The 17,840-nt window shown below is 40.1% G+C and overlaps 1 protein-coding gene across 10 annotated transcripts in view; it reads left to right on the top strand.

The window, feature by feature from the left end:
- Nucleotides 1–17,840, top strand: part of Rbms1 (RNA binding motif single stranded interacting protein 1) — a 215,789-nt gene that overhangs the window by 73,932 nt on the left and 124,017 nt on the right. The gene's annotated exons all lie outside the window — the stretch shown is intronic.

Consider the following 17,840-nt stretch of genomic DNA (forward strand, 5'->3'; position numbering starts at 1 on the left):
AGACTGGGCGTGGTGGCGCATGCCTGTAATCCCAGCTTTTGGGTGGCTGAAAAACAGGAGGATCACTATGAGTACAATCTGTGTACTGAGACCCTGTAGACCCTGTACTAAATACATTTTTAAAAAAAGTCAAAAAGTGAAGCGGTTGGGTGAGCAAGAGAGCTCAGTGGACTACGCACCTGCTTAGGCAAGCGCACAGTGTGTGCTGAGCGGGCCACTGAGACCGGGTGTGGCTTCTATGGTCTCAGTGGGAGGATCACTACGAGTCTGAGCCCTGTAGTAAGATCCTGTAAGAAATACATTTTAAAAAAAGGTAGGGGGAAGCATCTATCGCTTGGCTATATTCCATTCAAGAAAATTAAGGCCTCTAATAACATGTTGAGGACTACTTTTGTTTAATTTTCACATCTTAATAACTTGTGATGAGAATATAAATTTCTAATTTTCTTAAGACAAGCATCTTTTTTTTTTTTTGGTATTTTTTAGGGAAGGGTCTACAGGGTGTTCAGGGTCTCACTACTAGATCAGACTCAGAATGATCTGCCTGTTTACAGCCTCCCAAGAGCTGGGATTACAAGCATGCTCCACCATGCCCAGTCTCAGTTGCCATTTCAGTGTGCCTCAGTGGTGGGGCCAGCCCAGTGGGCCTGGGGATCGAACCCTCGGCCCCTGTGCTTCCTCTCAGGCCCTTTAATCCACTGAAATATTTGGCCAGGCGAAGACAAGCATCTTTTTATGTTTGTTTGTTTTTTTTAAATTTTTTTTATTGAGAAATAAATATGAATGAGACAGTTTTACAGCTGATTAATAGGACAGTTTTGATAATCAATACATTGTACATTGTTATCTTCTTAGTGGTTATCCATAGTACAAGAAACAGACAGGATATTCTGTCCCAACTATGTTTGTTTTTTAAAATTCCCTACCTTTCTGTCTCTTCCCTTTTCTTTGATCCAGATATGTACTTAAATACTGGAAAGAATTGTCAATTCTAAATTCCTTTGCTTTTTTTCATTTATTTTTTCGATCTGAAATAGAGGTGCTGAAGTTCATTTTGTATTTGTCAGGTTTCTCACTCCCGGTATACACAGGTTAGAGGTGGAAATGGTTTACTTGGTTCACGGTTTCAGAGGGTCCAGTCTATGGCGGATGAATCCACTGAGGAGTGCAGCACCTTGTGATTTGGTCCCCTCTCCAAGGGTACCCTAATTCTAGCAGGGCTGCTGAGGAAGATTAACCGGCACAGTTCTGTGAAATCTTTCCTAGTTCCTGCCACATGCTTAGCTATTTACGAATGAATAGACAGTACACATAATTATACACAAAATGTGTCATTTTGTTTTCATTTAAAAGTTTTCAACTAAAAGTTAAGTTGAAAAAGACCCTGAAAAGCAATTTAAAATTCAGTTGCTTCCCCTCTTAGAGCAACAATATCCAAAAATTGCCTGTTAATGGGGCTTTTATTTCCCCTGTACTTTGGAAGTAATCAACATTCCCAAATGCATTTAAGAGTATTTTCACTCATTAGAGAACAAGTGCTTCTGAGACTGAAGGCTTTCTGTGTGAAAACAAAACAGACAGTAAGAGTGCTGGATAAGGGTGAGGAAATTTTTGTCTTCATTTATGAGATGGTACTTTTTTTCTCTTGGACTCGTAAGTCAATAATGCATTTAGAGTAACTTGTTTTCCAGATTTGCAGTGATAGCCAAAGCATTGAGGTGGACCCATTGCTTTATAAGTGGGCAGATAGTGAAATGGACCTGCCAGTGCTCTAGGCAGATAGCTATAAACAGTAGAGGTGGCCATACTAGATAGCATGTACTACAAAGGATGACTGAAAAACTTGGTGAATGTTTAAATTTTAAAAAACTTATCATAGTAAAAGAAAGATTACCAAGAACAATGGGATAAATGTGTGTGAAGTAAGGGGAAGCACTTTTGAGGGGAATTAAGGGCATTGTGTCTTTTACATTGTTTTACTTAAACTATACATAATAAAGCTGTTAATTTAATCATTCTCTGTATGTTTTGATTACACTATATTGCTCAAACATTTATGGTAATTTCTGTCAAATAAAAACAGTATGCTGTGTCCTCATCCATTTTATGTACTGGACCTCGCATCATGCAACTGCTCCAAAGTCAAAATGACTATGAAAAGCAAATGCTTTGAATCAATTCAGGGCATGGAGGCAGCCACAAGAACACATTTACAGACACAAAAGAGGATTTCTAGGATTGCTTCAGAAAATGCCAAGAACAGTGGAATAAGTATGTTAAAAGGGAAGGGGAGTATTTTGGGGAGGATTAATGACAGTGTGTCTTTTGCTGTAATAAAGGTTTCAAAAAAAACTTTTACACATTCATGGTTTTTACAATGATATCAGTAGCTGCCAAGCCTGAAGCTCAAGTCCTGAGTTTGATCCCCACTACCGAAAAAAGAAAACAGGAGTTTGGGATATAGTTCAGCAGCATAAGCACCTGCCTGGCAAGCACAAGGTCCTGAGTTCAATCCCCAGTACCGCAACAAACAAACAGACAAACAAAGATTTGGGGCCAGGGAGATAACTCAGTAGAATAAGCGCTTCCCTGGCAAGTGCCAGGGCCTGAGTTCAATCCCCAGTTCTGCAAAAATAAATAAATAGATAAATAAAATAAATAAGTAAAAATAAATTTTAAAAAAGAAAGAAAGAAGAAGCAAAAATATATTGGTAGATTTCAGTGGTGCCATCACAGAAAGGGGGCTGGAACATGAATACCATCAAGAAAGTATGGGCCGTGGTGGGTTTGGGTCTTAGGGAAAAAACCATGTTTGGAAGCCCAAAGCATTCTCTTGATTATTGGTATTGGTATTACTGAAGCTTAAATTGTGGATGAAATCAGTTATCAAAACAAATCTGAAACAGAATAAAAAGTGAGAAGACAACCAAAAACAGAAAGCTTGGAGTTCCACAAACACAGGAGGTTGAAGCTGATGTAGAACCCGATAACGCTGCCTGGGGAGTGAGAGGCATTTATGGTGAGTGCTGAGATTCGAAGCTGGGAGTACAGCTGTCTATAATTCGAGTGGAGGGGTGAAGATGAGCCCATCTCCATGGCTGGGCAGCCTTTCAGTGAACCAAGAGGGACGGCAATGCCTGCTGTGGGGTGCATGCGTGTAACCCACGGTATTCATGCCTCAGCGAGGCAGGAGGATCACAAGTTGAGGGCCAACTTGGGTAAGTTAGTGAGGTCCTGTCTTAAAATAAAAATAAAATTGATAGATAGCTCAGTGTTACTTTTGTAGCAGAGGAGGGAAAGATAATAGTAACATAGAGGTAAGGAAGGCACTTCTTTTTTAAAGAAGATTTGAGCTAGTTAGTTTACTAGAAAAAAAAAATCCATTGCACTGATGTTCATATTCCTAAAAGGAAGCTATATCAATGCATCTTTTTATAGTAAAGCTTATTAATTATCCAAGAAAAATTGAATACAAGTAAATAACTCAACAGAAATTGGGTTGGGTGAGGGTAAGCCTAAGGAGAGTTCTAGGTAAATTAATTTAAAATCAAGGATGCAAGTAAAAATACCATTAAAAGAACTAAGAACATCTCTACTACTGATAAGAGTGCTAAGAAGATACAGAGACTACAAAAATATATTTGAGAAAGAACTGAAGACATTTCATGTAAATAGTGTCAAATGGTACCTGCTTTATTATTTGGCAGTGCAAGTGGGGCTGAGCTTTCAAGGGAAAGAACTTGTAAAAGGTATAACTACAACTAAATGAATTTTAATGAAGTCAACAAGTGTGCTAGGTTTTGCCTGGAAATTTGTCAGCAACTCAGAGGAGGAAAAGAAATTTCTGGTCCAAAATGTTCCTTCAAAAGACAGAATAATAGGGCACTAGAAGTAACAAATTTGAATTGGTAGCCTTAATGAATTGAGGTTGGCTAAATGGCACACAGTAAGGAAAGGGGTAGGTCAGTGGCCCTGGTGGTGATGATGTGAACTTACAGCCTAGAAGGGTGGGAGAGTAAGGAGAATACAGAAGAAGCTTGCTCCTTTCTCTGGAAGGGACAGTGAAAAGGTTGGTAGTATTCCACAAGGAATAGTAAAATAATGCTTAGAAAATTCTTATGACAATGCCTAGAACACACTAAGCACTCAGCTGTTTTCTCATATGCAAATTTTTATTCAATAGAGTACAGAGTAGATGGGAGGATGGAAAAGTCAGAATTTGATGACAGCGATATCATCTCTGAAAGACGGGGATGTTTAGGTTTTCTTGAAGTGGAACTGTAACTCTGAGGTTTTAGATAATACAGCAGTATTACTCAAGAAAAGGTGCTAGATTCCTGCTTTGGCAAGCTCAGGGTCCAGGGTTTGATCCCCAGTTCGGCATGCTGCTCTGCCCCGCTAACCCCCAGAGGGTGCTCTGAGCCGGTGAGTCTAGGAGTAGTGGCACAGGCCTGTAATCCTAGTGCTGAGGAGGCTGAAAACAGGAGGATCACTATGAGTCCAAGCCGTGGAGTGAGACCCCGTACCAAGTATATAAATGAAAAAAGAAAGAAAGAAAAGAAAAAGAAAATGTGCTAGCCATGTGTCAAATTTATCTGAAGGCATTTATTGGAGAAAGGTAAGTGATAAACAATACTCATAATTTAACAGACTAAAGTGTCATCTTTGCTCTTAAAAGACCGTAAGGAGAAGATGCCTTTCCCTATTTTGTAGTCCAACAGTGGATTTAGATGAAGGCTGTTAACCTAGCAGATAGTAGAATTGCCTTTTGGTCATGGAAGCCTTTACAGAAAGTCCATGCCTTGTGCACCATTCCATTCTCCACACAGCAGTCAAAATGTGTAAGTGACTGAAGGAGATCTCAAGGCTATGCTGTTCTGCATTGAAGAGGGACAAGGAAGAGGCGAAGCATGAGCCGCTTGCATTTCAAGGGAAGTCGTGTCATGGGGGAAAGTAATTCTTGGCTGCTTTAGTTAGTCTAAAACAGGTTTTGGTAACATCTTGGATTTTAATAAATAAAGGCTTAACCAAGAAAACATTTAGTCATTTCCAAATCTTAGGTCCAAGAGCTGTAATTTTTATGAAGCTTACAGTAAAGCTTTTTAATAACAAAGCTAGTTTAGCTACATACATGCATATAGACTGATATGGATGGGAAGATAAATACAGATGGATGGGTGGATGGACACATAAGACACTGAAGTTAAAAGCTTATCTTGGCTTCTGTAACCACTTTTCGGTTCATTCTTTATAACAACTGTTTTCAGGTAAAAGTAGGAATGTGTTTCCTCATCACTTCTGATTCCAAATTATGTGGAAATCACTGATGGAGTGTACAGAAATCCTCAGGTGTGCTGGGCTGGAAAGCAAGCTGAGGCCTTCTGACGTACAGAGAAGTGAGGTCAGTGAGCAGTTGCTGTATTCACGCTGGATGCCTTTTAATAAAGAGTGCAGAGTGCATGCCAACTCTTGGCCATGGTCTCCAGTGGAGTAGCTGATAATGTAAAGACAGTAAATTGGCCTGATGTAGACATTAAAACAGTCCTTAGAAAATAGAGCAAGAGGTTTGAGAAAACAGAGAGCAGAAAGAAAAAAACAACAATAACAACAAAAAAAAACTCAGAGCAGACCATGAGCTGTGATTTCAACAGAGTAAACAGAGGGCGGGAAGAGTGTGGTTTGGCTGATGGAAAAACAGAGGCTGTTTCCTGGCAAAACTCAGAGCCAGAACTGAGTGAGTTCATGGGCAGCCAAAACACAAATAGTACCTGGAATAGAGGTAAAGGGGCAAGGGAGTTAGAAAGTGGAGAACTTTATGAGTGTCCTTCAGATGCTTGTACTTGATGTGGGTATTTTGGGTCAAAGAGGACATTAAAAGTTATTTTAGATGGAGGGCATGCAAGAAGTAAATAAGGGTAGATCCAGGGGAACTTCCGCAGCGAGGCTGGCGGTGTTAGTTTGAGGAATCTAATGGATAGAGAAGAGGAAAAGGGAGACAGGGACAGAGCCATAGAGAGGCTGCCAATTTAGAAATAGTGCATTTTCACTGGGAAGTAGGGGAGAAAGCTGAAGCTTATCTGTCTAATCACTTAGACTTACAGCATCCCCTACTGATTCACTGTTGCTTTGGACTCTCCTGATGCTGTCACATGTCTCAACTTTTCTTTTTCTTTTTTTTGGTGGAACCAGGGATTGAACTCAGACCCTTGCGCTTGCCAGGGAAGTGCTTATTCTACTGAGCCATCCCCCCAGTCCCTCATGTCTCAACTTTTAAAATGGCTTTTTTCTTTTTCTTTTCTTCTTTGCTAGAAGAAATTCATAAGAATAATATACACAATGATATGAAGTAGTTTAGAAGAAAAGCAGGCCTCACAATCAGCTTTACAGCACCCAGGATCAGTTTGCCTTGACTGTCCGAAGTCTCCTGAGAGCCAGCCTCACAGGACTGGTTCCAACTAAAAACACCATGTGGAAGTTTTCAAACACACACCAGAGTAGAAAGAATAGCTTCTGTCATAATCAACAATTTGCCTTTTTTAATTTATTGATAGAAACTTTAATGTTGTATGACACAGTACAATAACCAGTACAACTTATAATTATGAACTTATTCACCTATTAAAAAGATCTACTAGTCATCAAAAACCTGGATGATGATGATGATGACGATGATGATGATTAATGTATTGGGTTGTTGCAGGGTCTCACTATGCAGCTCAGACTTGTGATGACCCCCTGCATTTAGCCTCCCAGTGCTGGGATTTCAGGCATGCACCACCACGCCCAGACTCTAGCCAGCTGTACCTGCACTGGGGGTGGGGCTGGCGAGACATGTGGTGCAGGGGATTGAACCTGGGTCCCTGCGCTTGCCTAAGCAGGTGTTTTAATCTACTGAGCTATCTTGCTAGTCCCTGACTTATTATTTTTTAAATGAAACATGCAGGCAAGTATAGCAACAGGAGAAAACCATTCCCTATGTTTTATAATATTTTGTATTCTGAGGATGGTCATGGTAAATAGCTAATATGAATTTTTTATTTTTTTTTATTTTGGGGAAGAGTCTAAAGGGTGTTCAGGGTCTCATTACTAGATTGGGTTTATAGTGATCTGCCTGTTTACAGCCTCGCAAGTGCTGGGATTACAGGCGTGCGACACCACACCCAGTCTCAATTGCTGTCTCAGTGCGCCCTAGGGCCAGGGCCGGCACAACAGGCCCAGGGATCAAACTTCTGGCCCCTAGCTAATGTGAGTTCTAAAAATTTCTAAATTAGAATATACTTTTAAATCACTGAAGAGATCATGAATTATAGAGCTTGAACAGGAATTTTCCTTTTCACATCAATTTACAGCTATCTCAGTCATAAGCAAGCTACTTTCATTTATGGAATAATGACACTTACTGGGCTAGGACTTGCACACCTCTTGCAGATATTTTCCATTCATTCACATATTCATTAACAAATATTTGAACACTTGTGTATGAGGGCCTGAGTTAGGGTCTGGGAATATATTATTAATTTGATATGTAAATACTTGCTAAAAGATGATTTTTAAAGGTGAGATTAGGATGTTCCCTTATAGGAAGGGAAACATTACAGCTAAATGAAATTCACAGATTAATCCTTAAGCTTCAATTTAACCAATCTAGAGTCTCTAAATAAATTGACCAATTTCTTTCACTCTTTTTTTTTTTTTTTTGCGGAACCGGGGATTGAACTCAGGCCCTTGCGTTTGCCAGGGAAGCACTTATTCCACTAAGCCATCTCCCCGGCCCCTCTTTCACTCTTTTATGTCAGTTTTATTATCTCTGTAGTTGAATGACTGGAAGGAGAGTACCTGAAGAAGAGGAGGAACTGCAAGGTGACTAGTCAGTTCCTGAGTAAATATGCATCATCAGATATTAATAGTTGTTGCTACACATGTGAATCATTCATGTCAGTGTGTGTAAGTAGGTCATCTTACCTGTAGTGTGATTGCTTTTGATTCACTTTGTAACTTCCTGCCAATTTTAGGGATTTTGAGGACAACTTCAGATGCACACCTTTTTTTAAATTTACATGATCTATGCAAACATCGCTCTTCCCCTCTGAAGCACTAGGAAGATGGAAAACTGATGTATCACGTCCTCTAAAAGGATGGAAGTCTGTTTGTAAGACTACAGACTACCAGATCAGGACCAGCTACTAATAGAGATATAGGAATGGGGATGGGTGGGGATGGGGCGGGATGGGAACAGGTCTATAGAGATTGATTGATTCTTAGGTTATTTTTGCAGCCGACAACTTTCAAAGCCCTAAGAACAAAAATTTGAAGTAGCCTGATAAATACCAACAGACTTCAGTTCATCCCCCTTTAGTCTTTCATACTATGCAAATGCACAGTACATATAAGACACTACAGGTGCTGTTTGCTGTAATTGTGGTGCAATGAGAAGGGAAGCAGCAGCTCAGTCTTGTGATGGATGCCTGTCTCTGTGGGATTAGGAGAAAGTTCCTCAGTCTGATTCATAGAGACTGCACCCACTGCCACCAGATTTCCTTGGAAAAACTGAATGCATGAATCATTAACTTAGAACCATTTACTGTTATTTTCTTAGGAAAGTTAAAAATGAGTGTTTGACAAAATATGCTTCCAGAGTCTTAAGTTATGAATGAAAAGAACATGTATGTGTAGTTGCATACACCTTGTTCCGCACCTGTTTGCCATAGATACTGAGACTCACTTTTTCACATTTCAGCATCCTGGAAACTGGTGTGCATCTATGATTTGTGATGTCCTATCATTTCTGTCTACTTGTTCCCCTGTTAATGTCTGAGTACTTTAGGCAGTTTACAAGCAGCAGCCTTAGACTGCATGACAGGCAGCCTGTATCCAAATATTAGCAGAACACTCATTGCAGAGACATGAGGAGGCCACTGAACTTTTACCCAAAAAGTAAAGTAAGATTTATGTTGAGAATAACAATTGAGGCCAACAGAGCCATTTTGGCATGGAATCTCATGTCCTTAATAAGTCGTATACAGATGCAATTCCTCTTCCGATCCCAAGTGATGTAAAAATTAGGGTACGCATTTGTGATGTGTAATACAGTCTGTACATCTTTTTTTTTTTTTTTGTACAACATTTTTTAAAAAAGATTTGGCCACCACCTTTATGTTCAGCTCTAACTCAGATGTTCATAGTTCAACACAAAGGGTGAAAATCACTTCTGCCATTTGTAGCTTTCTTAGCTATCTTTCGGACCTGAGAGATAGCTCAGTGGACTAAGCCCCTGCTTAGGCAAGTGCAGGGAGCAGAGTTCTATCCTGGTACCACATGTGGCACTGGCCTTCCCCCGGGCATGCTGAGCTAGCCGTGGAGACCGGATTTGGTGGTGCATGCCTATAATCCCAGCACTGGGGAGGCTGAAAACAGGAGGATCACTAGAGTCTGAGCGGCTTAGTGAGATGCTATGCCAAATATATAAGAAAAAAAGCAAAAAGCTATCTTGCCTTTCCACTCGTGCATTCAGCAAAATCTACTATATGCAAGACTACAGATTAAATCATTAGAGATTAACTGGCTGTTTAAACCATCTGTAAAATGGTTAAGATTTTTTAAAAACTGAGCCCTATGTTTATAGTCATGTAGAATACAGAGAAAAGTACTTATAATCTCCAGGAGACATAGATTCTACTCCTAGGGTAAAATGCTAAGAAGCAGCTTCAGACTTTAAGGGTGGTTAACAAAGTACTTTTTTATAGATAAAGCTAAATAAGGTCAGGTGGATGAATTTGGTGTTGTTCAAGGTGTGCATGGAGAAATAGCAGCATTCATTCAATGATTGAAGTATTTGTTGAATGATGGTTATATGCTAGACACAGGCCCCGGGATTGGCCCTTAACATTCTTTTTCAACTCTGAAATTCCCTAAGTTTGAATTTTGTGATCTATGGCAAGTAGATAGCCACATTGAAGCTAGCTACATGTTCAAAATAAAGTGGGGTTGGATGCTAACCCTGCCTCCTCAGAAACTTTAACTGAGATAATACACATTAAAGTATTTTATATAGGGTAACATTTTATACAGTTACTGTGGCTATATCTAGATATTTATGTTCTTCATAGTGGATAAATTCTGTGACTCTCTGCATATATATGTAAATGTCTTCAAAAGTAAGCTACTTTTTCCGCCCTTGTACTTCTGTACCTTAGAAAGGCCTAACAGATTTTGGCAATGATCCTGTGGTTGAAACATCCTCATATTGCCAGAACAAATAGTAGATTGGGAGGTAAAGGAAGGGTGGTTCTGAGAAGTATCTGCTGAATATGGTGTCAGCATCCTGGGAGTGTTCTTTACAACTTGGAATTAAGAATTGCTGATGTCATGATCAGTCATATTGGCATGACAACACCAGAATTTCCTCATCCGACTTCTTTCTGCCTGGGGAGTATCCATTTGCCACAGGTCTGTCATCAGTTCACCCCATATGTTAAGTGTATTAGATAACCCTGAACCAGTTATTCTTAAAAAAAACTGAGACTGAGAAGTTTTATAAGCTTCTTAGGTATCCTATTTCAGAACTCTACACTGTGTATCCTAATGTTGGAAAGTTTGCCTTCACACATATTCCACCAAATAGAAACCCATTTGTAATTCTATGTTCTTGCTTTAGCTTTATAATTCTGTGGAGAATGAAAAGCCTTTCAGCATTCTCATTTACATAAAGGATGTCATTAATTATTCTAGCATCCTCTTCAAGTGAAAAAGCCCCAATTGCACAGTGATTGTTTTTCAGTGAGACACAATACCCAATACCCACAACTTAAAGGAGGAGAGATTTATTGTGTGCAAGGATTGATCCAAACCAAAGACTTCATGACCGAAAGGTGTGGCAGAGCAAAGCTGCCTAGTGCAAGGCTACTGCAAGCAGAGCTGGGGAACAGGGCCACAGCCACAGGGCTGAGGGACAAAGACCCAAGGCCTGTCTTCATGACCCCCATCAGACACACCTAGAAGCCTACTCCATCAAACCCACTAGGGAGCCCCCAAGCCAATGAAGTGGAAACTCCACCCTAACTGCTTCAGTGATTTTCAGCAACTGAGGAGAAAAAAAGAGTGCTGTTTTGTTGTTTCCTCCCTTGTTAACTCAAGTAATGGATCTGCCACCACAGACCTTTAAAAGTGTATGGCAATAACACTTTGGCATCCTTAGATTATTTGAGAGTTTTGTTTGTCCCAGGTGCAGACTGCTGTGTACCGTCAACGTTGTCATTACTGCAGTTGAATTTTACTCATGGAAAGGAGATGGTCATTCCAGGCTCAGATTAATTTTGTTTCCATGATTTCGACTCTAGTTTTTCAAAATTCTGTTTGTTTCCTAAGTATTTTCTGCCGCTTGTCAGGTCGAGAGGTGGATCTGATCAGTATTTTGCCCAGCATGCCAACCCCTTCCTGACCTCAGCTCTTACTTTTGAGTTTGGTCACATATATAAATGACTGAGTTACTTCCATCTCTTTAGAAAAGCTAATCTCAAAGGTTACCTGGTAAATATTTCTTTTATAATTTGTGTACTATATTATGCAATTCATGGAAATTTTCTTGAATTATCTCAACTATAGCTTTAAAATAAGCCCTTATTTTTATAGACTTCCCTGTAATCAATGCTAGATTTCTACAAAGAGTATAAAGGATTGGAGCATCCTTTTGAGTACTTTAGAAGAACAATACCCAACATGTGAAAAATAAACTTTTGTCCTGGTTTCCCAAACTGTTTTTTTTAAAAATAGAATTTTATCTACAGTTACAAATTCATTGAAGTATAAAACAAAATCTTGAATTTTTAACACATATTACTTTTATTTACTAATTTTTGAAAAAAAAAAGCCATGTATGTTTTGAAAGAAAAATATGGAAAGGAAAAATTTATCTTTTAGAAAATTCTTATGCCAAAAAATTCAGGTGAACTTTGAATTTTTCACTATTTGCAAGAACATAGCAATAACTATATTTAAAAAAAACTTTGTGTAAATTGTTTTGAATTTGACATATATTTTCCCATAGAGAGAAATGTTTTAAGTGGTGAGTACAGTTTTAGTTAACGTTAGTGCTTCTGGATCCAGTAGCGAAGCTAGTCTCCAATATAGTCTCCCCCCCCCTTTTTTTTTTGTGGAAAAATATGTTGTCAGTTCCAGTTCTGGTTTCTGGACATAAATTTCACTGAAACACCATTTTAGCATTCAGAAGAGAGCTCTGTACCTCTCAACTTTATCCCACCAGCTATGACCAAAAAATAAAATGGCTTGCAAGAAAGGAATGTTCCTGATCAACCACTGATTAAGTGAGATTAAACATTTATCTTTACTATTTAGTATATATTCTAGGAAGTTTACCTTCAGGGTCAACTAAAAAAAATGCAGTACACAGATGTTCCTCAAATTATGGTGGGGCTAGGTCCCCATAAGCCACTGTAATTTTAAGAGAGCGTAAGTTGAAATGCAATTCATATGTTTAACTTAGCGGACATCATAACTTAGCAAATATACTACATTTATTTCATTGGTTGTTTCCTTTGTGGTCATGTGGCTTTCTGGGAGCTGTGGCATTGGACTGCAGCTTGGCCTCCATCATAGCTAAGAGTAATAGTAACCACTATTAGTATCAATGCAAGCAGAAGACCTTGCAGTTGGAGAGACCTGAGTTCAAACCCCAGCTCCACTTGTATTGGATCTGTGAAGCTAGGGTACTTCCTTAAACCTCTGGGTCCTTGTTTCCTCATTATTCTTGTGTGTGTGTGTGTAAAATAAATATCAACTGTTGTTTCTTAATAGGCCATGCAGAGAAGTAGCAGCAGGGCAAAACTTGTTTCTTGTTTTCCTCACCAGGATAGATCTAAGAGTCATCAGAACATAGCTTCTGGTAAGACTACAGAAATGGTTATGTTTATGTCGTGCTGTACACATCCTAGTATTAGAACTATGGTTTTATTTTATTATAGTTGTTCATTTTTATTTAGATGTGATTTTTATGAGTCTAGGGGGCCTTTGTTGCTGCTTTAGAAATAGGACATTTTATCAATTCTGTTTTGTACCAAGAAAGAAAAGAAATTCTAAAAAGTTGATTACATCGTATATAGTTTCCTTTTTTGTTTTTTTAGGAGCCAGAGAGGTTTGTTTTTCTCATTCTTGAGATTTTAAATATAGAGACTGTCAAATGTGAAGTCTTTCAGTGAGAACTGCGGACGCTCACCAATATTGTGTGGCTATCTTGTGCATTAAAGGTTGTAACTTGAAATAATATTAAACAAATATTTCCTCATAATTCCTTTCTGCTTGCAATTTGAGCCAAGTAAACAGGGTGTCCAACATGCCTTAGCAGTGGCAGAAGAGAAGAACCTGCTGCAGATCAGTTCTTTTCTTGATAGAGGCATTCTATTTTTGTCTCATCGGACATCTTCTCTTTCAAAATTCAGTGCCAATACTACACCTACATTTTAGGAATTTCAGCCAAATGCTCCACTCTTGTAAGAGGCTTAGTAATAAATTAAGGCTTATTAGAGAAGGACTCCCCCAGATTTTTAATTCTTTCTCATCTGCCATTTTCACCAACTTTATCTGTTAGTAGTGATTTCAGCTGGGTTGCCCCAAATCCTCATCTTTTTTCATACTAGTCTTCTTTGTCTGGTTCTGCTTTTCTGGTCATCCACACAGTGCTTCTTTCTGTACATATCTCTAATAAAACATTTATGCATCTCACCCCCATACCCATGTTCTCTCTCGCATTAATCTCTCCATCCTAGGGACTCCCCGAGCACAACCACTTGCCATCCACTTACCACACTCAGCAGCACACGTGATCGGTACATACCAACCTCGGTGGCACAGATAACAAATATACTCACTTAGGAATTAAAGCATTATCGATAAGGCTTTTTAAAGATACAACTTACAGGACTAAGTAAATGTTTTAATCCTGAGTAGTTCAAGGCTTTAAAGTTGGTTTGCTATTGCTTACTAGCTCCATGGGTAGATCAGTCACCCGTAACTTTTTCCCCCATCTGCACAATGAGCTTAATGACCTTTCCATGCTCATGTCATGGTTGTGAAAGTGAAATAGTATGTGAAAGATTTAAAAATGAAAGTTTCATTTTTGAATTATTTCTATAATTCAAATTATTTCTATAATTCAAATATAACCCTCAAATTCTGCCACCCCGAGCTCCGATTGCACACTGTCTTTTCAGTCACGGAAGGCACGACTGCCCTAAGTCCCCTCTCCCCTGCTAGATCGCAGGCTTCTGCATGTACCGGCGGCTCCATCCTTATTATTCTTGTCTTACAGAGTATGATCTCTGACACCACGCACAGCCTTCCCATTCACACAGAAATGGCCCTGCTCCAACTCATAGTTTCTTTAAAGAAAACTGAACAACAAATGAAGAAGAACTTCAGTATACCGAAGCCCTTGGAACAGACTCTGTGCCAGATGTTTTTAACCTTTTAAAGTTGTGTGTAGTATTCATAGTCTTAGCAAGTTCATTTAGCCATTCAGCAGTTTAAAAGTGACTTCCCTTACATAGATTTGCTCTGCTCATTTGCTGTTGGTCCTTGTTCCTATTCTTGGATGGCCAGCCAAACATATGCTAACCATCAGATGTATACACAGCACACTTAAATCTGCAAGTAACACCCCAAAAACCTGGAAAACCATAATAATGGCTGCCAGTTATTTTGGTGCTTTTTGGGTGTACCACATTTATGACAATCTTGTGAAAACAATCTTGCACCCAAGGAATCCAGTTAACTTACCCAAACCATTGAGACTGATTAAGTGGGAAGCTGAAATGTGGAACCAAATCTACTGGGCTGTTTTAATTTTGTTCCTTGGTTTGCAAAGTCCAGATTCCTTTGCACTAAACTATTTCAGTGAGTGTGTGTGTGTGTGTGTGTGTGTGTGTGTGTGTGTACGCATGTGTGGCGGGGGGGGCATTAAGTGTACATGGCGTTGTCTTGCGAGCTGTTTCAAGTCTGAAAAGCCAACGAAGCTCTGGGGACTACAGCTTCCTGCAGCATCTCACAGCCAAGCGCTCACCCGCTCCTGGCTCTGCTGCCAGTCAGCTTCCTGTTTACTCATACTTTCTGCCTCCTCATAACCTTGGCTTGCCTATGGTTTTGGCTTGTTATGGCCTCAGTGCTACCCTGTGGAACTTTTGTAGTTTCTTCCACTTTAGCAACTAGTTCAACTTTTGCAGTTTTCTGAATCAAATCCCCAAGGGTGAGAATAGGATTGGCCCTGCTCAGTTTTTCAATCCTGGCCAGGTCACAGGTCACTGCCCAGTCTGTGGATTGGCTGCCCCTGGGGTCAGATTCCCAAAGCCTTACCTACCCCTGCCTGGGGGGGGGGGGATGCTGTATGACAGAGCCAGCAGAAAAGTCTCAGTTTCCCTTCAGAGGGGATGTGCATCTCCACATCTTCCAGAGCCTTATTTTTCTTACGCTACTCTGTAGTTTCTCTACCTTCTATTTTTAAAACTGTAGTTGTTTCAAAGATCAGTATACTTTTCCATATGATCACTATACACGCTTTGCACTAAGCACTTTCTGCATAACTATAATTGATTATATATGTTATACATATATAAAAGGGTATGTTATACATACACTGTCCTGTTTGTTTCCCTTCAATGGATTCCTTGGGCCTGAATGACTACAAGTTTGGAACTTTTGAAACCTGGTGGACATATTTTCTTTTTTAAATATATGTACTATGTTATCCCTTTCTCTGCTACTTGCTATTATACAACATACTATATGCTTATTTTTAAGTATTCTTTTTAGTCTTAAAGATAGACATTTTATGTTCTTTTTTAGTATGCTTAGTATAGTTTAGTATATTTAGCAATAGGGTTCTTTGATTCTAATCTAAGTTTGTTATTGTTTAAATTTTTTCTTAGCCTTATAAAACTACTGCAGGATAGACAATTAAGTGTCAGCATTCTAGAATAGTACAATAGCATAAATACAAAGACTTTAGAGACATAAAAAAAATAATCTATGCTGTTTTGTGGTTTAGATTGTGGTTTCCTAAGGCACCAATTGTGACAACTGATTGTGCACAGACTTTTTCTGTAGATCACTGTTCTGAATTGCTGGGATCTTGAGCACTGAGTTCTAAGAAAAAGGCACCTTTGACTTGAATGGTTCTAAGTCAAATCTTCATTCTATACTTGTGTTTAATAACTGCAAAGAGTCCTAGTGAGAGAAGACAGCAAAAAGGCAGGCAAAAACTTTGTGATTGCGTAGAGTGCCAGCAAACAGTCTTGGCATTTATATTAGCTAGTTGTGCTACTGTTTGATAGTTATTGATTGTGGTTCTATGGATTGGATTTAGGGCCTTCACAACGAGCTGGGTATCCAGCCCTTTTTATTTTTTGAGACATGGTCTTACTACACTGTGTATTTTGGACTCAAACTTGAAATCTGTTTCAGCCTCCCAGAGCTTAAGTTTCTGTCGTCATGCCACTATGTAATCACTTCAAGGGACAGGTATTTTACTGTGAATGTTATCTAGGAGTATTTTGCCCAGCACAAGTTCTTTTGCTGAGTTTTAAAAGTGAAATGAATTAGAAATTGTACATATATTTGGGGTATGTGATTGCTTTTCATTGGCAAAATTTACTAAATTCTTACGACTTTCTGGAGCACGGAAGCAGCCCACTATATCACTATCCCAGGATATCTGGGATAGATTTTTAAAATTTCTTCTTGCTGGAGTAACCCTTTAATGAGTACAACTTTGCTAGAAATTTGATATTCACAAAGGATACTAGTTTCCTTAAGACAGCAAGAAGACAAGTCCTTCGTGTTTCAGACAAGTTAGGATTTTTCCTTATCATAGCAGATGGGCTTTTCCAGGAAGGTGTTAAGAGTCTACAGCCAAGGAAGAACTCAGCAGTATTTACGGCGGTGATAATTCTCTGTAATACTCACCAGGGAACAGGCCAACCTGAAAGATGGTAAGCCTGTCCCGGTGGCCAGGCTTGTCTGGGGAGGGGAGGCTGCGCTCTGCCTGACCAGCTGCTGTGGAGGCCTGCGTTGCACAGGCCGGGGCTTGGCATCCACAGCAAGGTGATGGGAAAAGGGGGCAGCGTGAGGAGCAGCCCTGGAGGCGTCCACCCTGGAAACAAAGGAAATTACCTCCTCCCTTTGTCCTTTTGCTTACTGAGTGTCTGTGTCCCTTGAACAGAACACGCTCTTGCGGCATCTCATATTTAATATAAGGAAGGATTGCACTGTTCCAGTTTCAAGGAGAGGAGGCTTCCCAAAGGATGGCAGGAAATGATATTTGCTCTTTTTGATACTGTCCTCTTGAAAGAAAGCTTGTCAACTGTGGCATAAGAATGAAATTCAAAACTTTATCGTGGGTACCAGAAAGAGGGGCTGGGGAGCAGAAACCTGTTTGTGCTGCTAGAATTTTGACATATGAACTGGGGAATGATTTGCCTAGGTTGGCAGAAAAGCTGATTTGTTCGTCGAAGTGTCAGGAATTGTCCGCACCTTTCCAGGGAAAAGGGGGCAACGGGGAGATGCTGTGGAGGATGTAAAAGGGACATGCCCCCCGCCCCAACCTGGGGATCAGTTCGCGTCCTACCCAGGGGCCAAAGTGGATCCCTGATGCGATGCCCTTAAAAGGGGCTTCGAGCCGGGGTGCCCGGGCGGCGCGGGTGCTCCAGCAGAGAGCGCGCCGCGGGGAGAAGGCGGAGGGGGGGCGGCCGCTCCGAGGAATGTGCGGCACGCGGGCGGCCAGACCCAACCATTGCGCGGAGCGGGGGCGCCGGCGGCTCCGGAGCCGCGCCGCGGAG

This window comes from Octodon degus, unplaced genomic scaffold, assembly GCF_000260255.1.
Source record: "Octodon degus isolate 3935 unplaced genomic scaffold, OctDeg1.0 scaffold00032, whole genome shotgun sequence".
Classification (NCBI taxonomy): Eukaryota; Metazoa; Chordata; class Mammalia; order Rodentia; family Octodontidae; genus Octodon; species Octodon degus.